A 26,657-nucleotide genomic window follows, 5' to 3' on the forward strand; every position below is an offset into this window, starting at 1 on the left:
ACTTTTGAAGTAACTTACACTTTAGTACTGACACTACCAGGGAAGGAAGATACTTTTGCAGAATAACAGGCCCTTCCATGCCGCCCATTTCGTCAAATAAATTAATAATCTTTTTTCATGTATGAACACTGAATTTTGAAAAATATTAGACGTTCTTCAAATAAACAAATAAAGGACAATCCAGAAGATTATGTGTGTAAATTCACAGTCAGAGGAGCAGAAAGAGACTTTTTTTTTGGCACGTTACTTCCAATTATTCCTTTATGTTCCTAGCTGGATTTGTTGCTCTTCAGCACATCATTAATTCCAGAGGCAATGCTTAATCCGTGAATTCAACAAAATGATTTAAAACCTCCAGCATTGCCCATATTTACAAGAACTGACACATCAGCATTGATGAGACAGATTTCTTGCGCCTGCCGTAAAGTCCCTAACGATGCAATGTATTTACAATACAGTGCTCCATGGTGCAAGGATTCACTGATGCATCTTTTGGCACTAAAGTGACGCATTGCTGGAGTTGGTTGTAAGACTGACACAACTCCAGCATTGCACCAGAACACAGAGGCGAGTTCCATGTTAAAAGCCCTGCATCAATACTTATGCCTGGCTTGAGAAGGCGTAGGGATTTTGGCACAGTAAAGTCGTAGAGTGACACAGTGAAAAGTTGTACATTTCACAGCATAAGTTCTATGTGGCTTTTAACATGGGAATTCATGTTCTGCATGTATTATACCTGACGCAGGTAAAATGTGATGCAGGCCTCTACAAACTGACGCATTGGGCCCAATGCTTCAGTTTGTAAATATGAAGCAGTATGCAGCACTGATTGCGCCACAGTTGCATTAAAAAAAGTTACACTGTGGCGGCGCTAGCTTCTTCTAAATATACCCCTCAGAGTCACACTGATTTCTTACCCTCTGGATACATTTAATCACTGGTTTTACTTAACGCCTACGCTTTTGTATGAATGAGAGTTTTCCTAAGTTACCTACTAAAATCTATTGGAATAATATTAAAATATATCAAACTACCAATTTGATTTGATAATCTATTGTTATATTTGTGCTCTTAATTCGAAGACATTTCCACTGCCAAAGATGGAAGCTCGTATAACTGACACTGTAAGATGCTATGGAAAAAACCTGCTTGTCCCTTAGTCAGAAGATTTGTGAGTCTCCCTAATTCCACTAATTCCAGCCTCACAGCCTATATGGTTGTACATTTTGGAAGTTTTACGGCAATCTTGTAGAACTTTGACCTACAACCTCCTTTTTTGAATACCAAAAATGCTTTTACAAAAGGCTATGTACACATGTAAGATAAACTCACATGTGCAAATAACTATATGAGTATGTCAAAAACTTAATAAAGATTTGTTTAAAAAAAAAAAAAATGAGTAGGTCATTTTTAGGTCGGGTGTTAGAAAAGACCTATTGACTTTAGAAAATTATGTATAATATACTTACATATAGGAGGTTTCAGCCACCCCTTTTATCCATTGGCCTGTTGATTAGCTTCAGTGCGCTGCAGCATATAGAATGGGGCAGTGGGGCAACCTACTTATGCCACTGATTAACTTCACTTTGAGTGACTGCATTTTACTCTCTCACAAGGAGCACATTCACACACAAACTAGTTCAGTTCCCTTGAGTGCCAGTGTTTTGTTTTTACTTTATTATCACTTTGTGTTTAGAGTCTGATGTGATAGCAAGACGCTTCTGATGCACATTCCATCTTTATCAGATTCCATCTCCTGCCAATGCTGTTGTAAATTCCTTTGGAAGCGTTTTGCTTTTCTGACTGCTGCTATTTCACAGAATACCTGATCAGTTTCAAATGGACACAATCTGATCTGTATTAAGTTATCCTCTTTAACCATTCTTCTTTTTCTCCTTTTTTCTCTCTTTGTATCTCTCCTTCTTTATCTCCATTATTCTTTCTTACTTTCTATTGCCTAGTTTAATTATTGCCTTTCATTCCTTCTTTTCTCTTTCTTTCTTTTTCGCCTTCTCTTTCCTTCTTTCTTTCCTTCCTTCCTTCTCTCTTTCTGTCTATCATTTCTTCTTTCTATCTTTTTGCCACTTTCCTTATCTCTTTCTTCCTTCCTTTCTTCATTCCTTCCTTTCTTTCATCCTTCATTCATTCATTCCTTCCATTCTTCCTTTCTTTCCTTCTGTCTTTCCTTCGCCTTCCTTTTTTCTTGACATGTTTCTTTCCCTCTTTCTTTCTTCCTTCCTTTCTTTCTTTCTTTCTCAAAGGCAAGACACTTGCAGCCAATGCCACACTGATTGTCTTTTTTAGGTCGCTACTAGCCAAGACCACTTAATTTTAATACAATTTTGTGTTTCACATAATTACTTTTATAGGGGTATAAGCCAGACTTCATCCATAGCCAGACTTCATACATTAGCCTGTGGTTGGTGTCATTCACTTTTTTCTCCCATCCACTCTAGCATGCATTAAAAGGCAGCGTATCAGCCAACTTCAGCCATTGGCTGACTTCACTACAAATTGTCATTCTGCCCTTTCACAAGGAACACCCGCCGACAACATAGTTCACTTCAGTGCCAGAGAGTACTATGGAAATGTATGATTTTTGAGACCTAAAACTTTTTTGCTTGTTGCAAATTTTTTTTTTTTTAGATTGATAAAGGCCTGGCATATTCCCAAACAATAAAGTTTTGCAAAACCATGACAAAAGAAACCAAGAGTTGCTAGAAGTCTGATGGCCAATGTCAGACCTACAGGTTTTACCAATGCTTGTTTAATAATGTCAATTATTTAACATCCTCTTCAACAAAGTATTTAGTTAGTCGATTTGTTTTGTAACAATATACATTTGCTATCTCTGTAATGCTAACAAAGCACAGGTTGTTGCTGTGCTGATGGTACAGGGAACATCGATAGGCCCTGTGTCCATTACCTTTGCCCAGTACCCTTGTTGACAGTACCAACTTTACATGGCATACAGTAATGCCCAATGGATCCTAGATGCAGGGCTTGGCTTTTTGGAGTTGCATGTGCCTTGTACATTGCTGTAATTCCTACTGTTAAACTTCCAGCATGCCTGGGAAACTTAAAATGTCTGCACTGGAAATCTAGCCACATTGTAGGGATATATGTTTCCAGCCATGTTGCTACACAGTTTCTCCCTCTGAGAAGATTATTGGTGATTTGACAAAAGCCACCTACTAATAATAGACCATCTATCACCTATATCCAATGGGACTTTATTTTTGTGAATAATATTTAGGACGCAATATTTTTCTCAGGCAATATTTTTGCTAACCATATACTGACTTTCAATTGGCTCCTCTGAATGAAATGCGTATAGAGGTGCTTACAGTCAGTCAGTGAGGTCACATCTATAGCCTACACTGATCAAATGTCAAATGTAGACTTCTCCTCTAATGTAACAAGTGTAACATTTCCTGCAGCTCCTGAACCCGAGAAAGCTAATGGTATCATTAAAAAGCCACAAAACCTCAAATATATTTAAAAAAGAAGTACTTCTACTGCGCTCCTTCACTTAAATGCTGCTCCAAGGCGTAAGGGAAAAAATAAGTTTTTGCAAAGACCTTTCCCTTTAATTGTAGAGTTAAGTATTCATACTAATTTTGATAACAACACAAAACAAATGACACAAATCTTATAACTAGAAATAAAATCAACTTAAATATTTCAAGGAGTGGCCTGAAGTATGCTTGTTTTGTCTATGGCTGATGGTCTAAACTTTCAGCTGCAAGTGAATAAAGTCACCCAGCAGACTATTGAAAAGAAATGTATCTTTTTTTATTCAACAAAATAGGCTTCAGCATTCAAGGAAGCTCTTGAAGAAGTCCATTAGCAAGAAAACTCAGCAGGATTCAAATGGTAGAGCCATCTGAAGAGGAAGTGATGTCTACTATGCACAGCAGATTGCTCTGTGTGTGATCCTTTCTCTTTTATAGGACCACACTAGAAAGTATATAAAAAGTGTCTCCTGCCCACAACAACAGTGTAATCTCCAAGGGTCTGAACAAATGCTCTAAGTAGCCACTGGGCCGGCCCCATACTCATATGGAGTGGGACCAAATTTATGGCATCACAATACTGCCTCTATAAAGTCATTCTAACTCATAGCATCCAGTGTGGTCTATGCCACACATGGAATTACATAAGCTTGCAATATTTCTGCGTCTTTTTCAACAATTTATACTGAAATACAGTTCATAAAACATGTAATACAAAAAAAACTATAATACATCTAATACGATTAAATAAAATCATGGGGGGCAGCTATTCAAACCCTGAAAAAACATTGAAAAGAGAAAAAACACTTCAAGAAAACCACAAAAACAAGGACACATAAAATAGACATTTAGTTAAAAAAATTCAAAATATTTTTCCTTGTACATCAAAATAAATGCACCCACCATCCAAAAACAGAATCTAAACTTAAAATAAAAATCCCAAACCAAATATACCACATGTAAAGACTAACAAACAATTCAAAATACATAAAAATAGTTTAAATATAACATACCCTCTGAATTAGAATACATATGCAATAAAAACAGATTCAAGCCTAGTGTACACATCTCAAACATCTACAGGAAAGAAATGCATTAACTATGACCTAAAACACAGAAATATACAAATGCTAACCTAACTAACTATATACCACCTCCTAGGCCCAAATTAGATATAGAGAACAAATTGAAATTAAGCTTACCTTTAACAGAGAACAGCAAAGAAGAACTGCTAACGTGCAGACCCTCCAGCATTCAGAAACAGTAAAAATAAACTACAAAATAAAGCAAACAGTAAAACATAATGGTGGAATAATGGAAATGAGTTTATTTAAAGTATGTATTATTTGTTGATGTATAAAAGCTGAAAATATGAAAATATGAATTGAAAAATGGAAACCTGTAACAACAATATGCATGTAAATATCTATCAAAACTTAATAAAAATAACAAGTGTGAGAAATGTGTTTAAAAATACAAAATATATTAATTTCAATTTCTTGAAAAACATATTTACAAATAGGAAACATGAAATCAAATATGTATTATTCCAAAATTAAAAAGAAATTGTATTAACTCCAAACTAAACCCTATTAATGTAACATGCATTAAGAATTTCCACTCCAACCTTAATCAAAGTGGATCAAATGTTGGGAATTGGAGGGTTTGATTAGCTTTTCCCACTCCAAACCTACCCAAATAGGTGAAAGTGTTTGACTTTGGGGGATGAGATTTTCTATTCCCAATCCAAACTTAACCAAACTGGGGAACTGTTGGACTTTTAGGCCTCAGATTTGCTAATCTCCAGACTTAACCACACTGGAGAAAGTGTTGGACTTTAGGGGGACAGATTTATTATTCCCACTCCAAATGTAACTACACCAGGGATAATGTTGGGCTTTGGGGGTGCGGTGTACATTTGGTATTCACATTCCAATCTTAATCAAATTCTTTCAAAACAAAAATTTAAATGAAAACAACACTAAAAATGTATACAATTTCTTACATATAAAACACTTATACATACAAGCACAATATATTTAAAAAAATTAAACAATCACAATAATTAGAAAAATGTAAAAACAAAACTATTGTAAAACAGTATTCCAAAAACTAAATCCAAAATTAAAAAACAATATTAAACAAGAATTCAACTCTTTAATACAAAAATATGCAACTATTAACATAATTTATAATTAAAAAACTGAAGACCAACAAAGTACCAAACAATGCAAATTGATATTTTCCAATTGTAGCATTTTTAAATTATTGTAATAATAAAATGTACATAACATTTCAACATTTCAAACTAAATAATTGTACAAAATCAAGAACCAAAAAAATTAAAAAAAAATTCCTAGCCAATTACCCTACTAAATCTACAAACTGCTCCTAAAACATGAACATTCAAAATAATATACATAATGAAACATTTAAAAAAATCAAAATAAATCACTTAGACAATTCATATTAAATGCAATGATAATTAAACATTAAAAAAGTTGAAGGGTATACCTACCTGCAATACAAAAATGCCACAATTTAAATAACAGCACAATATTACTGCAATAATATTAACTATTTGCAATATTTTTACACTATATTAGGATCATGCACCAATGGAAAAGCTATAATATGAACCGTACAATAGGCAAATGACATAGGGGCCTATTCACGAAAATAAATATGTGCAGAGATTTTCACCTCTGCCTGAACATATTCCTACATTTATTCTCTGTTCACGAAAATTCCTGGTAGTATAACTAGGATGCTGTGTCACACAGGTGTAACGATGATTATTTACTGTAACGTTTCCCACTGGCTCCTTCTCCCCCATGTGGAATTCTCTCCTGTGGGGGGTCCTTGTAGGGGGAATAGAGCCGGTTGTGTAAATGGACATTTTTTTCTTTGTGTGGAAATATTTTACCCCATGGAGAACGTCCTTTACGTAATCCCTGGAAAATCAAGGGTGAGCCATGTCCCTTCCAACTTTGGAAGGGGAATTACTCCTGTGATGTAAAGGAGTAAATCTGTAACCCTTTCCAGGGTGTGAAAGGGTTGTATAGAAGTCTAGGAATAACCATAATTGTATACGTTTGTGGCTGTTCCCAAACTTCCAAGGCAAACTACGCATTCCAATGCTTTCTTACTATTCATTGAGTTTGAATTACGCCTGCCAGGAGTTCAATGGTGAATTCATGGAATTTCAGGAGCTGGTTCAAGACCTGGCTGTTCAAGTAGCTCCACCTCACGCTAGCGCCTGGATCCGCCTCAGGTGATTAGGGTGCTCTACAAATCTTGGTAGGTTGGAATGCTGCAAAAACATAAGTTCAGTCAAAAATGCACATTTACAACTAAATTTAAATAGAACTCATAGTTTCACATCCATGCTTGTACTTTCAAGTGCTTGAGAGGGAGAGTAGGACAAGCAGGATGAAAGAAAGAAAGAGAATGAGCGGATGAGAGGAAGAAAAAGATAAAATATATGCGGGGAGTACGAAGGAAGTGAGACAAAATAGTGAAAACAATGAGAATGAAAATAGAGATGTGGAACATAACCAGGAGCAGAGTGGGGAGTTGCACCAACATGAAAATCATGTAGGTGAAACAATGCCTCAGAGTGGAGAACTGATAAGGAGAGACACACGTGACAGAGGGAGTGCCATGACAATGGGTTGTAGGATTGCACTCACTGATGTAGAGTTGAGACAGCAGGATTCAGAAAGACAAAGTGACTTTTCAATGCAGGTGTGGTGATGTTTAAATAGGGAGCATGGTGTAAGAGAAGCTCAGAGAATTGCTGCAGGCATGAGATAGACACAGAGAAACAGAGAGAGGTGATGGGCTGAGAAGTGGCTAGATGCAGAGACCGAGAGTGAGGAAGAAAGAAAAAGAAACAGAGATGATGAGCAATCATAGAAGGGGCATATAGATAAGAACATGGGAGGGACATATACATCTGAAATGGTGAACAGGGGAGACTAATAGGCCAGGAATGTAAAGGAGGACTAGGGATACAGAAATTGGGATTGAGGCGACAAGAGTCATGCAGATGTCTGAGGAGAGATAGACATGTGGTGACGACTGGCAAGGATACTCATATGTTTGAGGCTGGACATCATTTTGTTCTTTGAGGGAATGGCATGCTGGAGATGCTAAAGGGATATCATAACAGGGCTGTAAAATAAGAAAGTCACAGCAATTTCTAGTATACCTTTTTCTTTAGTCGCTTTCCTTTCATTGACAGCATGGAATGGAAGTGGACACTTTGCAAAAGTGTAAGCACTTATTCTTTTTCAACACAAATCCTGCAGTAAGTTATATTGTTGTGCAAAGCAAGGATCAATACGTCCCGCAGCAAATTGGCAATTTAGCAATCTTAATGGTTGACTGTGTTAAAAATCTACAGCTGCTCCTTCTTGTTCCATTTTCCCATTTTCAAATGATGGCTACAAATGTATTGTCTTTCTCTGACATATCTTCCAATGATCAACTCTGGTTTTACCTGAGTCTCTGATGTACCCTGTCATATTTTTGTTAAATTGATCAGTTATCACTAAATTCGCTATACCCCCTTTTGACATTAGTATATTAACCACTATTAAGCACTCAATTACCCTCGCAGTTAGTACTCAATCACACATACAGTTTAGCATGCTACGAAAAACAAGAAAATAAATCAAATGAACATACCTATGTGCAGTGTGCCAGAAGAAACTGCTTTTTGTATTGTACATGACTGGTAGACTGATGGAGAGTGAGGCCATGGTCTTGATATGAGTTGTGAATGACCTTAAACACTATCTAGATGGAGATACCCACAAGGGTATACTAGGTTTTCCTATGAGTGTCTTTGACTCAGTATTCAAGGCTTTAGCACTAAATCAATGTTTCACAGACAGGTTTGTGAATTATCTGTGTTATAGAAAAACAAACAAACAATAAAGCTAAAGAAGTAAAAGGTTCGAGAGGCCACCAGAAGTTCTATTAAAGCAATAAAATGTTATCAGTAAAATGAAAAACAAATGAAAAAAACTTTGCAATTCTGGATACATAAAAGGGTTTACATTTTTATTTATAAGGGATGAGAATCATCTTTTATTGCTAGCCATTGGGATAGGTGAAAACTCCTTAAAAATCTCAAATTTCCATCTAAGAACCCAAGAAAGTCTTTGAAAGCGAGGAGTGTAAGGGGACAGAGTGGAGCTGGGGCTTGTGCTGGTCCTGGATTCTAACATCTGAAACCTCCAGTCAGGATGAAAAATCTGTCAAGCAGGATGAACCAGGGGACTGTGCTGTTAATGTGACTTCAAAGTCAATACAGGCCCTTTGAAGATTGGTGACTCAGGCATGGTCTCGAAGCAAATTTTCAGCCAGGAGGATGCCCTTTTCACAACCAAGAACTTGTGTGTGGACAATGGGTCTGGTTCAAGCATTTGCACATTCAGTTCTTTTGTTATGACGTTCAAGGATCTTTCACAGGTTCAGGAGGAACTGCTTGTGAGCTGCATCTACAAATACTTGCTCCGTGACTCACATACCTGTGTTACTTTTTTTTATGTGTCATTTTAGATGACAAATGACTAGTGCAAATTAGTGCTTTTAATGATGAATATATGTGAAACAGATGAATTAGTGCAAATACATTTGAAATTGTTTTTGAAGTGTTATTAATAAAGGGATATAGTTAGCACACATTTTAATGCAAGACTCAATTTTAATAGAATGGATGAAGTTTTTGATGTTCTACTCATCCTGCTCCTGCACATTCCCACTCCCATAAATCTGCTGCAAGTCTTCTCTCTTCACAGTTTCTGCGGAGTATCCCGTGCTATAATGTAAAGTGAGATTCCATTAGAAAGCATGTATTGTTAAAGACATTTTTCATTGTTTCCCTGGTGTACAATCTTGCAGGATTCCCACTGGAATTTCTGGTGCAGGAGTGCAGAATAGCATAATTCTATGAACTATTGTTTGACAAATGTTTCATATTATATTGTACATCTCCAGAGTGCAATTGCTGAGGAAGCAAGTGGAAGACTTCCCTTAACTTAAGAAATGGGTTAGTGTTCAGATGTTTTAATTAATACAAGGTTGTGTTTGATTTGTCAATCTGACCTAACCATGGTCATATCATGATGAATCTACAGTTTTGCCAATTGTTATGCAGAGATTACAAAAATCCTTGGTTTTGAAGGTTTGGGGAGACTTCTCATTTTCCTGGTGAGACTATGTCCAAATATTTTAATACTTTCTTTTTCCCCCTTGGAATGCTGTCAGTACTCTTTATGAGCTGGACACTTAGGGGCTTATTTGCAAGCCTCTTGCGCCAAATTTGTGTCATTTTTAACATGGGAAAAGTGACGTACGGGTGGTGCAAGGGTCTTGTAAGCCCCTTAGAATCTGGAGAGAATTAGGGACTGATTTAGATCTTGGCAACCGGCATACTTCGTCACAAACGTGACAGATATTCCGTCAGGTGTATTACAAGTGCATTATATCCTAAGAACTTGTCATACAGCAGGTGGGATATCCAGCATGTTTGTGATGGATTATCTCATCCTCCAAGATCTAAATCAGGCCCTTAGTTGCCTAAAATTAAAGTTTTATTATGATTTGTGATTCTGTGTTCTATATCTAAGCCTTCATGGCAAGATATGCATTTTTTCGGTATTTTTATATTAACAATTCTGCAATAAATCTTTAAACTATATTTTGATCTAGAACTCAGTAATCAAAAAGTCCATGGGGCAGATTTACAAGCCCTTTGCGACACATTTGCGTCGCCATTACGTCACTTCTGTGATGCAGCAGCGTTGTAAACAATGCGCCACGTTGTGACAAACTTACAACTTGACACATCTAGGTAGATGCGTCACGTTGTAAAACCCTGCGCCACATTATACCTGTGTCAGGTGTAATGTATGCAGGGTGGGTGTTCCCTCGCAAGGAAGCCCCGTAAAAGTGACGCAGTGAAATCTACAAGATTTCACTGAGTCACTTTTTACGATGCCGCTGCGTCAAAACCTCACGCCTGCTTGTAGCAGGCATAAGGAGTGACGCAGCACAGCAAGTGTAGGCCGCCCCTGAGCAGTGCTGGAGTTGCGTCGCGCTTGCGACACAACTCCAGCACTGCATCACCCTTACGCCGACAGACGCGTCATGCATCTGTCTATTCTTGCACCATGGTGCGCTGCAAATGCGGAGCATCAATGGTTGCGTACATTTTTTTTTAAGTCACGCTAAATAACTGGCGCATCTCTGCTAATATGCAGGGATGCGCCAGTTATTGTAAATCTGACCCCAAATTTCTATTTTGGAATCTACTCTGCTAAATTATTGAGGTATTGGTGGGAGGGTAGTCTCGCACCACAAGATAAATTAGTAATCCTGTAGCCCAACTGCCGAAGGTAGAGATTGACATGCATAGGTTATTGGGGTTCAGAAAATTATTGGGGTGTGGCTCCCACACCTATGCAAGAGCTATCAGTTTTAGACGCACTCATCTGTATTACACTTAATTGCTAAATATCTATTTACTAATGACCCTGTCTCCTCTAGGTTTCTTCCAACCTTTGTGCACTTTAATTCTGATTCAACATCTGCTTTGTACGTATATTGTTTTTTTATAATTCTTTTTATTATTTGACAAACAAGAATCAGCGCCGAAAAATAAGGCATGTGAATAATTTACAGACAGGAGGAGTTCATTCTATGACATTTTGACAATACATAACAGCAATCAGAGTGAATCGTTGGAACTTCAGGGGGTACATTTTTATGGTGAGGACATCCAGACCAGCGCTACGTGGCGGACTACAAATCTGTCCACGGTATGCATTCCAGGCCCCCCAGATTAATTACCATTTCTTTGGGCAACCTCTTGCAATGTAAACCGTCTTTTCCCGGAACATACACCAATCCATGCTCCTCTTCCATTCCACGACAGTTGGAAGTTGGCAGCTCCCCATTGCTGAGCTATTTTCCTTCTTGCCAACATGAGTCCCAGCGTTACCCAGATCCTATCCATTCTACCCAAGTCTGTGGGTTCCCATACATTTAGTAGGTACCTCTTCGCCTCGAGGCGGATGTCAAGTTCCAACACTTTGCCTAGAACTACATGGATTTGACGCCAGTATCTCTGAATGTGCACTCCCATATTATATTCGTGAACGTTCCTTCAGAGCCACATTGCCTTCTGCATTCACTCCCTTCAGCACTCCCCATTCGAACCAGGCAGGGTCCAGTAATGTACACCCTATGCAGGATTTTGTGCTCAACTAGCCGCAACCTGGCCGATATAGCCACCTCCCTCGGGGAGGACAGTGCCTTCTGCCATTCCTCATCGTCCAGTTCGAGGCCATCCCTTTCCCACTTTGCCCTAATGCCTTGGAGAGGGTCAATTGCGTTATTAAGGAGTTTCTTTAAGGTGAGGGAAATTGTTTTCTCCGGTAATTAGCCATCAATCAGCCTATCCTCGAGAGGTGTGTATTCTGGGGGAGAAGAGCCTTTGGGCATGTGTGTCTGCAGTGCGTGGCAGACCTGGAGGTAGCGGAACTATTCGGTGATGGCAAGTTCATACTTCAGCTGCAGGAAGGCAAAGGTCGCCACATCACCTTGTACCCACAAGTCCCCAATAGTCGAGATCCCTATGAGGTCCCATTTATCAAAGCCTTTCGACTTCCAAAGGTCGCCTACTTTCACTGAGTCCCAGAAAGGTGTGGCTAGCGTTAGTTTCCTTTCCCATCCCAGACTCTTGGTGGCTGTGTGCCAAACTGGACTGAGTGTTTCGTTGGCCCAGTCAGGGGGAAATGTTTTGGTCTAGAGTAGAGTGCTCTGTAGTAGTTCCCACCTGGGAGAAGCCACCAATCCATGGCATAGCCTGGGTCATCCACCTGGCGATACTTGCCATGATTGATGGCCGCGAGGTGTGCCACCCAGTAATATTTCTTAAGGTATGGGAGGCTGATCCCACCGTCATACCAGTTGAGGGAGAGCTTGTGAAGTGCTATTCGGGGTTTCCCTCCCCACAGCAATTCCCTCTGCATACCTTCAATTTCTTTAAAATAACTAGTGGGCACTGGGTCTGGGTAATTCTGTAGCATATATAGGAAGCGAGGCAGGAACATAATCTTGAAAAGTGCTGCCCTGCCCAGAAGTGAGAGAGGGAGCACCCTCCATGCGGTAGCATCCCGTTTCAGTCTTTGCAGTGGTGGCAGTAGGTTACGGTCGTAACAGAGCTTGGGGGTGGACGTCACATATATCCCCAAGTATTCAAAGCCCTCAGTGGTGATTTGGATGGGACAGCCCTTAGGGACAGCGGATGGGCCCCCGTGCAAAACATAAATAAGAGACTTAATGACAAATCCCAGCACACATACAATCAATATTTACAATAGCGTCAAATGATTTATGGCAAGACAATTTAATATTCTTGAAGCTCCAGCCAACACGTTTCTTCGATTGGGAGTAGAACCCGCGATTTCCTCAGGGCTGGAAAATATATACATGACATACTGTAAGCCCATAAGTATGGGCAGGTTGATACATACTGGATAGGTGAACAGTAAGTGGCCCCAAATGTGACATTGGATATCAATTTTCATCATATTCAGGCCTATAATAGTGCGTCCATCAGTTTATCACGTACGTGCTTAATCTGTGCAGGACAAGCATTATAGCTTTTAACAGGCAATTACAAATGTGTAACCCAGTATATCAAATTCGTGCTCATCCACACCAGTCCTGGAGCAGGGGCAATTTGGACGAAGGTGCGCATAACACTATTTTAATAGTGAGGTCAATACCAAAAGGAATACTAGGCGCAGGCCCAGGCCTACCTTTATATGTTCTGGAAGAGATGTCTTGCCTAAAATTATGTATATCAGTTTAACCATTGTATATCGCTGCCATACACATATACAGAAAGACTATTACTGAGATTTTATTTACAAAGCGAGACATACTTTCATGCCGGTTATAATTCCGTCCCAGCCTTATTATGGCTGGGAAAATATACAAGGTCACCACTTCTGTCTCTTAAGCTGTCCTGTAAGTTAAGTAAAAGGAGTAGGTGTGATATCCTATATCCTATGGGAGTACTGCAGAACTGTGCACATTGCTGTCAAACCCCGTAGGGTTGTTTGTACAGGTGTCCATGAGAATTAAGAATTACAAAGGTTTATCTATTATGGGGTATATCGTATTGCTGGGAGTACAGAGGCTGTGCCAGGTTAACAATGGTACCGGGGAATGCGAAACCATGCGCATTGCGAATCGTGCCCATGGAATCTTACAGCATGGTCTATAATATTGCTTGGGGTCTATGGTATGGGAACTAGGCGTGGTTACATAAAGTGTTAAATTGGATGGCGATATCGGTCGTTGTAAAGGAATGATATTACAATCATGTGAATGGTGCTATATCTAAATAAAAAACATATTTTCCAACACTTACCAGACACTCACGGATAAGTGTTGTGTCCGAAGTGGAGTTTATAGTTGGCGGGTCTGTGTTTAATCAGCCCGCCAGCACTGTGATTTGATAAAAGAAGAGTCTATTACCAATCTGTTAGAAGCAAAGGGTAGCTGTACAAAGTTAAAAAAGGGTGTGGAGAGCACGTTACCTGTTCGTTGCTGGGACGTTGTAGCGTCCGACTGCGACACCTCGGTATGGCCGTAATGGGTGAAACATACCGGAAGTTAGAGTCCTTAAATTCCGAAAACAACTAGACCCCTTCTGAATGGATCATTGGTTATATCTAAAGGAGCAGCTTAGAATGGCTGCCATCTTGAGTACATACGTCCAAGATGCACCCAATGAGAAAGCGTCTGTAATACGCAAGTACTGTTGTGTGCGATGTTAGTATTTATATTGTTCCCTTTGTATAGGTAGAGTGGCCTGGGACCATGCAGTATTTGCAAGTAATTATTACACAATTAGTGGTGTCAGCAGCAAAGAGGAGGGCTGCTATTTAAATAATTTAAATTTAAATAGCAGCCCTCCACTTTGCTGCTGACACCACCAAAAACATTCGCATTTAATTTATAGTATTTACGATTTACATTGGTGCCTCTTTTTAACTTGTGTAATAATTACTTGGATTTCAAAAACCAAGAAAGAAAGAATGAAAGAAGTCCAGATTACTCCACCTGTGTGTAGTACCTGCTGACAGCAGGTGCAACACAATCTCTTTAAAGATCACATAAGTATTTTTTCATTGTGTGTAAATACTTTCTTATAATATGTTCCAGAGTAAATCGAGCACAAACAGAAACATCCTTGGAAGATGTGCCTAACCCACAGGACAGACAAGCCTACGTGATCACCTTCGAAGCTCGTTCAGAGGTCATGGCTTCACTGAAAGGAGAGATGTGTTGGGAAACTATTAGAAGATAATGCCTAAAGGGACGTCTTTGAAGAGGTTTTGTTTTTCTTGACATTGATTTATTTTCTGTTATCGCCTTTGGCGAACTATTTTGCAACACCGTCTTTGAAAGAGCTGGTTAGTTCTTGTTGTTGGACATGTATTGAGCATAAAGGCTTTCAATAGTGCCTCTGTTGTTTCAAAATGTCTTTAAATTTATATTGTTAAAACATTCTTTAAACATCGGTGGTTTGCTGTTTATCCAGCGTATGCAAGTCAGAAATGATCTCCCTTGGGGTATGTAAGTGTTCGAGACCTTTGTGCGCTATATATTACCTCCCAGAGTTTGAATAATTTCTGAGATCGATGTACTATCTATTCAGGCAGAAGTGTACAGTACACAAAGTTAATCCACCCTTCATAAACAAATTTGAAAATGTAAAACATTAACATACAGAATACAGATCTCAATAAAATAGTCTAGAAAAACATTCCCACTACTGTGGGGAAAGAATGGTGTGGACAGCTGCTGCTCAGCGGCTGTCCCCCACCAGAGCCCCCACCCCAGGCCTAGCATTACACCCACCTTTTGTACAGTCAGTGCCATGCTCAATTAGCTTGCTTTCCCATCCACGTGCAAATGCCTTTGATTGAGACAGATTTATACCCCGCGCCCTGCCCCCAGAGCTTCATTTCACTCTCTGGCCAGTCCCTATGCCCTGTCCCATCTCCTGCCATACTTTGGATGCCATTTGTATGTCACAGGATGTCCCACCTTTCATGGATAGGGCTGGAAAAATCCCAGGGCGAAGTCATTAAGTATTGCTCAACTAAGCCAAGTTTTAGATCTCAATAGTGAAGGTAGAACCTCACTCCCCGAGTTTTAAGCAGCATATGTTATCAGTCTGAATACCAGGAATACTGATTATATTTATTTACACACTGATTTTAATGAACGTTGAAGCCAAGTTTCTATACGTCTTGTGACGCTGATATCTTCAGCGGATGCCGACAGATTTTTAAAGATTATCAAATCAAATAGATTATGTGTGACTGTTTGGTCAATTTAATGGACATTTTACCTATTTCACCAATACAAGATGTAACTTTTTTTCCTACAGTTCGTTCTGATTGCTCTTTCTAGCTATAAAGACAAGTCTGCTTGCCAGACTGCCACATATTCCCGGATTCACTTGTGGTAATTTCTTTTCACTGAAGCAGGGTATATATTTGTCAATGGAGCTTCATCCTATTCTGCATGATTTTCAGCTAATTTGGCAAATCAAACCCTGATCCTAATTACATAAAAATACTGCCCAGCAAACCAGGTGGCCTCTATTAGCCCCCACCAGAAATCATGAAGCAGAGAGGGATTACAGGAGGAATTTCTATGCTGGTGGTTGGTAAAGGAGATTGTCTACCGGGTAATGTGTTTCTTTGGGCGGCTGCAGCGTGTGGTATTTCCTCCTCCCCCACATTGAGCCCTGGTGAAAGGGATGCCGTTAGATTTGCCACCACATGCCAACAGTAGCGGTGAGGCTCCCCAACACCACTCCATGTCACACAAAAAACATTTAGGATAAGACTGATGTAATTGTGGTGGTTTATACCATGTCCTGAGTCAGGAATGTTGATTCAGAATTAGTGCCTTTTTTTAATGAAGAGCGGTACCACATTTCACGGGGCTTTCCCTCATGCAAAGTTGAGCTGCACAGCTGATGGCTGTGATGGAGGTGTCTCCTGAGCCTAAACAATTGATATGGGTGGGAGTCACCAATTATCACCACTAAAGCACCAGGCATAAGGTCTGTCATCTGCTTGGCAGAAAGACAGTCATGTTTCACAATCTCGCCCTCCACATTAAAGTTATCCATTCTCCCGGTTGCCATGCCAACTTCTGCAAGTTTCTATTTAATCTTTTTTGAACATTCATTCTGGTCACCTCGCTGAAAGTTCACAGACACTCTTTTTAAAAAATAACTACTGATTTGTGCTTTATAGATTTTTTTCTGATTAAAATTAGGGATTGTTATAGCCCCCACTCATGGTGGAGAAGGTCCTTCCAGTTGCTTCAAACATCTTCATGAAAAATTCCATCCATGTGGTCTCCGACCAAGCAGTTCCTGAGGCAGTATCCTGAAAAATCGGTTATCATTAAAATAACAAAGTGATCATTTATTAAAACAATACAATATATATTTGTAAAACAGTTTCTATAGGATAGATAGCTTGGGTATTTAAAATGTAAAGTGAAAGCAAGGTATTTCGATTCTAACTGTACATCTACTAGTATTGATTGCGCTTCTAATATACCCTAAGGAATAGCTTTCCAAACTTTTGCTGTGAGTGACACACCTTTTAGACAATCTTGACCTCGTGAAACGGTACCGCGAGTGAGCGCAGCAAGCGAGCATGACCCACCTAAGTGGGTTTCAGGGGGGTTCTCCCCCCAAGGAAAATATTGAAAAAATAGTGGGCAAATGGTGCATTTTCAAGCTAATTTGAGAAAGCAGGATGGCTAATAAAGCAATTGTGAATCTGTTCTAACAAAGACAGTGACTGGCAAAACTGGGTGTAAGCAAGGTCAAGTTTGTGCCTGAAACAAGAATATAATCATGCACACATTGACACATGCCCCAGTGATTTACGCCACAAAAAGGGCGGGTGCACGAACTGCCAACCCTTTCAACCATGCACAAAGTCCGCCTGCTGTCTTGCTGAATATGAGATATACAAAAATCCGTTCAGGACGGGGGAATTGTGAGTGGTAAAACAATCATGCAACTTATCAGCCGGTCTCTGCGCATTGAACTCAGGTGGGACAGCTTTCCTCAGCACAGCGGGCAAAAAGGCAACAGAAAATAAGACGAGTCATATGTTTTTCCATTCAGCACTTTGATGTAAAATTAACTGCATATAAGAGATAAGGACAAATACATATATGTCATAGAAATTGTAAATATGTATGGGGACACAACATATCTCACAAAAACCTTTCATTGATGTTTTTTTTTAATATGATTTCTAATATAACACACATACATTTCCCAAACATGTTGTCCTTTATGAGTACCAATATGTAAATATGTGCAAGAATGAAAAACTTTGAATCAAAACAGCACTTACTATTTTATTGAGATGAATGAGGTGGATAGGATGAACACAGCTGGTCAATATTTGGTGGAATATTAGATAAAGACACTCGCATTTCGTCATTAAGCATTTTCAAGCTTCCACGTTTCAGTGTCCTGTTTTATTTCAGCTAATTCTTGTTGAGAAAGTGAAAAGTTCCCAGTTGCAGTTGAAAGAAATCGGTTTCTGATGCACTCATAGTCTTGGATTTCAACATTTGGGAAGTAATGATGAAGGTTCTCTCCGAGCAATGTTAAATGGTCAACAATCAGCGGGTTGATATCACATTTCTTCTGGCACTCAGCAGTTTTGGAAAACATTTTAACATTTCCTTCTGTCCCTTTGCTTTTCCAAATTGCTCTTTTGTCACTCATAGCACAAGAATTACAAAATTTGAATAAAAGCAACAGCACTTGTCTTACTATTTTAATTATATATATATGAGGCTGATAGGAGGAACACAGCTGGTCAATATTTGGTTGAATATTAGATAAAGACACTCGCATTTCATCATCAAGCATCTTTAAGCATCCACGTTTCAGTGTCTTTAAGTTTGTCATCGTTGAAAAGGATACTTCACAAATGTATGTAGTAGAAAACTGTAAGAGAATTTGTAACGCTTTTCACCTATGTTTAGGTGCATTTTTGTAACACGAATCCAAAAGCTGTCTAAATCACCCTCTGCATGCATCATTAACATACTACGATCATTTTTTATTTCATCTAATTCTTCTTCTTCAGTTAGTGAAATGTTTCCAGTTGCACTTGAAAGAAATGGATTTCTGATCCAATCATAGCCTTGGATTTCAACATTTGGGAAGTAATGATAAACTTTCTCTCCGAGCAATGTTAAATGGTCATCAATCAGCGGGCTGATATCACATTTCAGCTGGCACGCATCAGTTTTGAGAAATTTCAAAACTTCCTTCTTTCACTTTCCTTTCCCAAATTTTCATTTTGTCTCTCAATGCACACATTTTATCTACTGCTGTTAAGATATTTTCTCCTTTTCCTTGCATATTGGCGTTAATTTTATTCAAATGTTCAAATATGTCAGCAAGATATGCCAATTTTGTGCACCAAAGTTTGTTTTGAATTAGATCGCAGAATTTGTGTTGCTGATATTCTTCAAAAAGTTTAAGCATCATTTCCCGCAATTCGTATATACGACAAAGCACGCGACCTCTTGAGAGCCAACGAACGTCTGTGTGCTGTAGGAGCTTTTTAAACCTTGCCCCCATTTGTTCACAAATATGAGCAAATATTCTTGATTTAAGAGGTCTGCTTTTAATGTAATTGACCATTTGAATCACTTTGTCCATAACTTTTCTTAATTAATTTCCAATTATTTGCGTGACTAGTGCTTTGCAATATAAAAAGCAATGAGTAAATATGATATTTTCATTTTCTTTCTTTGCTAAAGCTATAAAACCTTTTGTTGAGCCAACCATTGAGGGTGCACCATCCGTGCATAACCCGACATAATTTAACCAGCGCAAATTATTTTCCTTCATGAAGCAATCTAAAGTTTTAAATATATCCTCACCTCTAGTTCTCAATGGAAGTTCTAGGCCATACAGGAATTGCTCAATAATTCTGTCAGTATGAATGAAACGTATGAAAACCAGTAATTGAGCTAACCCACTGACATCTGTTGATTCGACTAATTGCAATGCAAAGATCATATTATCGTCTTGAAAAATATTTTTCATTTGCAGCTTAACGTTAGCAGACATATCTTGAATACGCCTTCCAATTGTGTTATCTGCCAAAGGGATTTTATTAACTTCTTTCTCAAATTCTGGCCCAAACATTGTTTGAACAATAGCACAGCAAGATTGCTTTATGGTGGTTTCAGCAACAGTGTGTGGTTCCTTGTTTTTTGCAATTATTTGAGCAACCAAGTAACTTGCCTTTTGAGCTTTCTCTGATGTCTTCATTCTCTTTGTGAATGATGCAGACTGCTTCCTTATAGATTTTGAAAGCTCAATAAAGTATTCTACTGGTTTTTCTGACAAATGGCTGTGTTTTGTGGTCAAATGTCATTTTAATTTATTTGGTACCATACTTTCATTTGCAAGTATTTCCCCACAAACTAAACACTGGGGACAAGGATGGTTTTCATTACCAGAATGTGAACCACAGTTTCATATAAGCTTTATTATATGAACGAGGATTGGAGATTTTCCCTTTATATGAACGAGGATTGGAGATTTTCCCTTTACACTTCTTACGTACTGAGACAGGCCGTTCAGTTGATTCTTGGGTACTTTGGTCAATAGCTGCTACATTTTGTTCTTCGCAAACGGAATCTTCACCAGCTTTTCGCTTCTTAATTATAAACTTATCCATTTTGAGTTTCTGTTTGCCATCCGGGAAAATGAAGAAATGTGGAAATCTAGAGATAGGAAAAACATGAGATACGAAGTTTAACATTCTTATGCCTTGCTTACAGTCCTCATTCTCTCAAGTAACATTTCAGGATTTGACTAGTAGATAATCGTGTGAAATCAAAACTCTCAGCATAAGGTGGGATGGAAGTAATAAATGCATTGACACTGGCTCGGACAGACTCAGGATGCCAAGTGAGCTGTCCAGAACCCACAATTATATTTCATCCTTTATCAGAAGGCCCTTACTTTTCCATAATATGGTCTTCCCCGCCAAACTAGATTGCTTACTTTCCTAAAAAACAAATTTATGTCCCATTTTTAATCTACTTCTTTGAACAGGAAGCAATCAAGAGATAATCACATAAACAACCACATATTGCTCTGCTATGACACTGCAGTCTTTTTGATTAGATCAGAGACAGCCAACCTAAATGAGGTAACAGGACTGCACGCGGAAAACATGACATTGAAGGTGGAAGAGCTACGCCAACATTGCCCATGGGAAATTCCAATTAAGTTGGAGGACCACGTTTCTGAAACCTCTAAATTGGTGGGGAAATCAAACTGTTGCCAAGCTGTGTTGAAAATAATGGCTGCCATCTTTCAAAAATCTAGTTCTAATCTAGTCAATAATATCACAGGCATAAATGTGCAAGATGTATCGATGAGTTTCTGTGAAGCACTATAAATGGCAAAAATGTTCAATGGGTTGAAGAAAAGAAGGACGACTAATCCCAGCGATGACTGTGTATCTGCTCCTCTGTTTCAAAAAACATATTATTCAATTGATGTTTACTTTTATCTTTTCACTCTTCTGTAACTACACCTCTCAATAAGAGCTCAAGTTAGCAAATGATAACGACATAAATACAATGCAGGAAGATAATGCAGAGTCGTCACAGGCTTAGAACTTGGAACACAAGCATTGTAATAACGGAAGTAGAAGTTCATTAAACAACATAATATCAGCCCTGGGGCTATGACGCCCTTTATTTTATTAACAGACGGGATCTCAGAACAAGAGCCCTGCAAGTGTTTTGGAACACAAACCTTTTACCACTCAGTTTTGATACTAATTCGGTGATTTAGGGACACAAAAACATACTAGGTATCTGCTGTAATGCCAACTAAACCAAATATCAGAGCAATCACCAGAAGTGGCAACTAACCCCTGGCATTCGAGAATCCACATCCTTCGGCTTGCCAAGACTCTTTTTCTCAGCCTTTGCAACTACTCTGACAAGAATAAATTAACTAGTGGTCATACCCACAACCATTGTTCATTCATAATAACGTCTGTGCTGTTGATCTATTCCGGAACTTGCCACCTGCGCCCCTTCGAATCCCCACAATAAAATAAACATTTAACATGAAACAGTCAATCTTAGAAAACCTGTTTCACCTGTAGCCCATTTGAAATATTTTCATGCATACCGTACCACAGAAGCGGGTACCTGGGGTATGTAAACGTGTCTTTCATACCTCCCCTCATACTCTGCTTACAGTGCAGGAGTACGTAAATGTTTCCGATACCTCCCCCTCATACTCTGTCACAAACATGCATAAATATACAGACAAAGGATAACCGACACGTTAAAAAACAAACATACAATCACATGCATAGAAATATGTGACATTTCCAGACTCGAGCACACGCTCTCCCACACACATACACACACTCACACACACACAGAGATGACTCAAAGAAGCGCCGGCATGGTGAACACAAATTCTCAGACATTAGCATACACAAAAGCTTGCACTCTCATAGACACAAAGGGCAATTGACTAACAAACACACAATGCAGAAACGAGACAAACTCTCCGGGAGCACCCCAAAACAAAACCGGAAGCACCTGCACTTTTGACAGTACACCCTCAAGTAACTGAAATCATATCTGCCCTGCTAGATGTTTCAAATACAACTGGCTTTAAACTTGCACACAGCTGTGAAAAAACACACAAAACAAACGCAGAAACCCTCGCAGGCAGACAAACACATTCATCAACTCGCACACAAAGAAGAAGGTTCGGAAACAAAAAAAAAACAGGAAGGCAAATAAATGCAGGTTGGAAAGCCTACACATGAATGTAAACACACATGGTCCCAGGAGCACAAGAGTAAAAAATACACAAATCAGTGCACGCACATGGGCAGATGCGCATTCAAAAACCACACAATCACAGACACAAAACACATAGAGGCCAATGCATCCGGGCAAGCGCAGGGAATAAAGTACCTGACATAAAAATTATAGTCACAAACATGCACAAAAACTGTCGAAGAAATGCCTGGATCAAACAAACATGAACGAGCAAAAACGAAAAAGTGTGCCTACTTGTTAACACAAACATACAACATGCTAACAAAACAACATACTAACACCAACACACAGGTAGCATAGGGATGTGCATGTTAAATAATACCACACCACGCCGAGAGGTAATTGGAAGCAAATCCGAAGGTACAAACTCATTGCCGCACACACGCACACAAAAGTAAAGACACAGGGATGTGCGCACAGCCATACATCCCTCCCCCACCATCTGTGCGTGCAGCAGGTGCCGGTAGACTGCAGGCGGGGGGGTGCCCAGAAGCCTGTCCTTGCGATACCCTGCCACATTGTGAGTAAATCCCCTGACAGCGGTGTTAAATTATGGACAACAATCTCCTGACAGCGGTGTTAAATTATGGACAACAATCTGAAACCTCGGGAGCTATGTGGCGCTAATCTCGGAGTTCTAGTTTGTATTCCCTGGTGCTAGGTTAGTGAACTAGTATGGCGTCAATCTCGGAGGTGTAGATTCAATTACACCTCCGAGATTGATGCCATACTAGTTCACTAACACACACCTCGGTCACTTTATTATAGCAGGCACAGTGTGGGCATAAGCAGAAAGAGAGAAGAGGGGAAAAAGAGAGGATGGGAGAGATCAGTTAGAGAGCGAGAGGGAGAAGTGAAAGAGGAGAAAAGGAGAGACAGAAAATGGATGGATGTAAACAGGGCTGCTTGGAACATATTTACCAGTGCTCTTTTCGGTTCTCAGTCTGGCCTGCTAACTAAAAGTGCATGCTAGGGTACAGATTATATTTGTTTATAGATAGGGTTCAACTGAAGACTGCAGACCCTGTGGTTCACTGATTCAGTACCCCCGCCCATGTGTGGTCCGCTCAGTCAGCCCTACGCATTTATATGTATAATAGCATACATGCCAACCTTTTAGGACAGAGACGTGGGAGACTTAAAATAAAAAAATCGGGAGAGTGAAAATTCCCCATTGACTTCTATTGTAGAAAATGCAATTTCAGGCGGGAGACAGCTAAAATAAAGCCATCTTTGGCTTTAAAAAAAAAAAAATCGGTGGTCTCCCGTCTGAATCGGGTCTATTGGCATGTATGCGTGGGCGCTCCAAAATGTAAGCCATATATGGGTTGTACATGTAATGAATTCCCTGATGTGCCTGTACTTCTTTATGCTTAGAACACCATCTGGAGTTATATAGGTACACGCAGGCGTTGCTGCTGCGTCATATGTGAAACACCTCAGTGGTGTTCATATTGATCCAGAGAGCCTCTGGGCATACCTGGCGTACTTAGGGCAAGAAAGGAAAAGACACAAAATTGATGGACGGAATGCAGAACAAATCAAAACATTCACCCCAAGTCAAGAGATCTGGGTTAAATCCATCATTCTTTTGCTCACCGTGCCACCCCAGTTTGGAAGACATACATCAGCCAGAATATGTATACACCAACAAAGAGCAGCGGGGAGGAAAATTATTTGTTTTTATAATACTGCTCTGCTGACACTGTTTTTCAGCTTTGAAGCAATGCAAATGACAAATGTAGCTATTGTCTTACCAAATGATACAGGTTTATCTACCCTGGAAGGATGAACAGCCTGGGTGACTCAACCAGGATTCATCACTTTCACCTGTATGGTGCACAAAGAGCTCAGATTTAGACAGACCTCCCGTTTGTCTGCAGAATATTTACATTTCACAATGTCCTTCAAAATGTGATGTTCTCTGACATTGCCTGGATTGGTTTCGATTTTAGGAAAAGGTGTATCTGAAGGCCAATACACTCCATAAATTAGGCACTGATCTTTCTTGCCGCCCCTATGAAAACACTTTCCCCAAAATACGTAACCTGGGAAGGAGCGAATTTTATATATCCTAAGAATGTACTTGAGTGGAGAGCTCAGCAATTTAGATTAGAGTGTAGAATGGCACTGAACCGAGCCCAATGATAGCCATCTACATGACAACTGACAACTACCATTCAATTTCACAGACTATTTCTGTGTGCACTGGTGATTCCTACACACAAAATAAGCCCCCCTTGCTTCCGTAAATAGAATGTTTATATCAGGGCAGGGGCGGGAAGAGCATCTCTTTGACATCAGATGGGCTTCTGCCGGCACAGTGGAGACACTCCCATGACGGACAATGAGAGCTGAACCTCCACTGCCCAGAAGCACAGGGTGAGCTCTGCATAAGCAGAATGAAAGAAGAGGGAAAAAGAGACGATGGGAGAGAGCGAGCGGGAGAAGCAAAAGAGGAGAAAAGTAGAGAGGGATGCCAACAGAGTTTTACAATTCTGAAAATTTCCCTTACAGAGTGCAGCGTGGGCATAAGCAGGATGAAAGGAGAGGGAAAAAGAGACGATGGGAGAGAGCGAACGGGAGAGAGCGAGCGGGAGAAGCGAAAGAGGGGAAAAGTAGAAAGGGATGCCAACAGAGTTTTACAGTTCCGAAAATTCCCATTACAGAGCGCCCATGTGGGCATGAGCAGAATGAAAGAAGAGGGAAAAAGACGATGGGAGAGAGCGAGTGGGAGAAGCGAAAGAGGAGAAAAGTAGAGAGGGACGCCAACATAGTTTTACAATTTCGGAAATTTCTCTTACCGAGCGCCTGGGATGGGGGTGCAGAGGCAGTTCCTCGTCACTGTGTCGCAAAATGAACAAGGCCGCACGCTCGCCTTACACTTTTTCTTCCTCCTCCGCGTACTCAGCTGTACTGCGTCACGTCCGGCCCATGAGAGCATTCGCCCTTATCTGCCCGGAGACGTCCGGAGACATCATCGTCGCGTGACACACCCACAAAGGGAGGCGACACACTACTGTGTCGCGACGCACAGTTTGGAAAGCACTGCCCTAAGGAGACAACAATGTCCAAAACAACTGCTTTGCTTGAAAATTCAAATTAAACTAAACAAATTGCAAATAATTGAATGGATATAAAGTGGAATGAAATGTTTTCAACACTAAATTACTTATCGAGGAAAGAAGACGTTATAATCATTGGACTAACCCCACACACTCCCCTGACTAACCTACAAGTATATTAAATATGGGCCAGAATCATGGAAAAAATCTGCATCTACACATCATGAACTCCTATGATTACCACAGTTTTAACTATTTTAGCTGATTTCAAATCTTCAATAGAAGTATGTAAAAGAAATCTATGCACATAATAGATTTCCAGTCATACTCAGTGCTTCATTTGAGAGAGTGGTTGCAGGTAGGACCACCAGCAATCATTTTTGGGGACTGGCATTTATTTTTCTTTATCAAACCTTCACCCAGGGGAGAAGAGGGAAAAACACAAAAGGGGAAAATAAGGAGGGAGACAGTGACAAAGGTAGAACGCAGGAATAAAAAAAAAGAACCTGTAAGAATGAGATAAAGAGGTGATCAGGGTCTGATGGCGGGTTAAAGCGGCACAGAGTGGAATCAAGATTAGGCGTTCTTGGTATTCTGCAATCCCGACACTCACTAGAGCTGGCCACCAGCTACTAGGCAAAAACCTGCTCGTATTTGTTGTACAAATTAAGTTGACAGAAGAACAGTTGACATTTGATTTTTTTTTCTTTATGTGAAATCAATTACGTGGAAATCCTTCCCCTGAGCTCCTAGAAACCCAAGAAAAATAGGGGACTGTCATTCCTTTCGTAGAAAAACTCCCCCTCCAACATGTTAGGGATTATATTTTTGTTCCATCCCACTTGAAAATATGACCTGAAAACTGTTTGTGAATACCCACAATGTTCCAAGGTTTTGAGTATTCACCACGTTCTGTATACTCTACCCAAACACGCGATCCACTTCCCTACCCTTACCCACAACAATTACTTCCGGTTCACTGTCCTGACGGTTGTGCAAACACAGAGGCCAAAGGGCGAAGAACGGATGTATTTGCGCTTGGGAGGGAGGGGTGGAGGGGGGAAGCAGGCCACTGACCCAG

The 26,657-nt window shown here is 39.8% G+C and overlaps 1 long non-coding RNA gene across 1 annotated transcript; it reads right to left on the reverse strand.

The window, feature by feature from the left end:
* Positions 1 to 17,991: 17,991 nt before the first annotated feature.
* Positions 17,992 to 25,461, reverse strand: LOC146823049 (uncharacterized). Its single transcript, XR_014961875.1, has 2 exons — positions 25,316 to 25,461; positions 17,992 to 20,411 (listed from the first exon to the last, which is right to left on the reverse strand). It is a non-coding gene; the product is annotated as an uncharacterized LOC146823049 (long non-coding RNA).
* Positions 25,462 to 26,657: the final 1,196 nt, after the last annotated feature.

The sequence above is a fragment of the Triturus cristatus genome, chromosome 5_2 (genome assembly GCF_964204655.1).
Source record: "Triturus cristatus chromosome 5_2, aTriCri1.1, whole genome shotgun sequence".
NCBI classification, from domain to species: domain Eukaryota; kingdom Metazoa; phylum Chordata; class Amphibia; order Caudata; family Salamandridae; genus Triturus; species Triturus cristatus.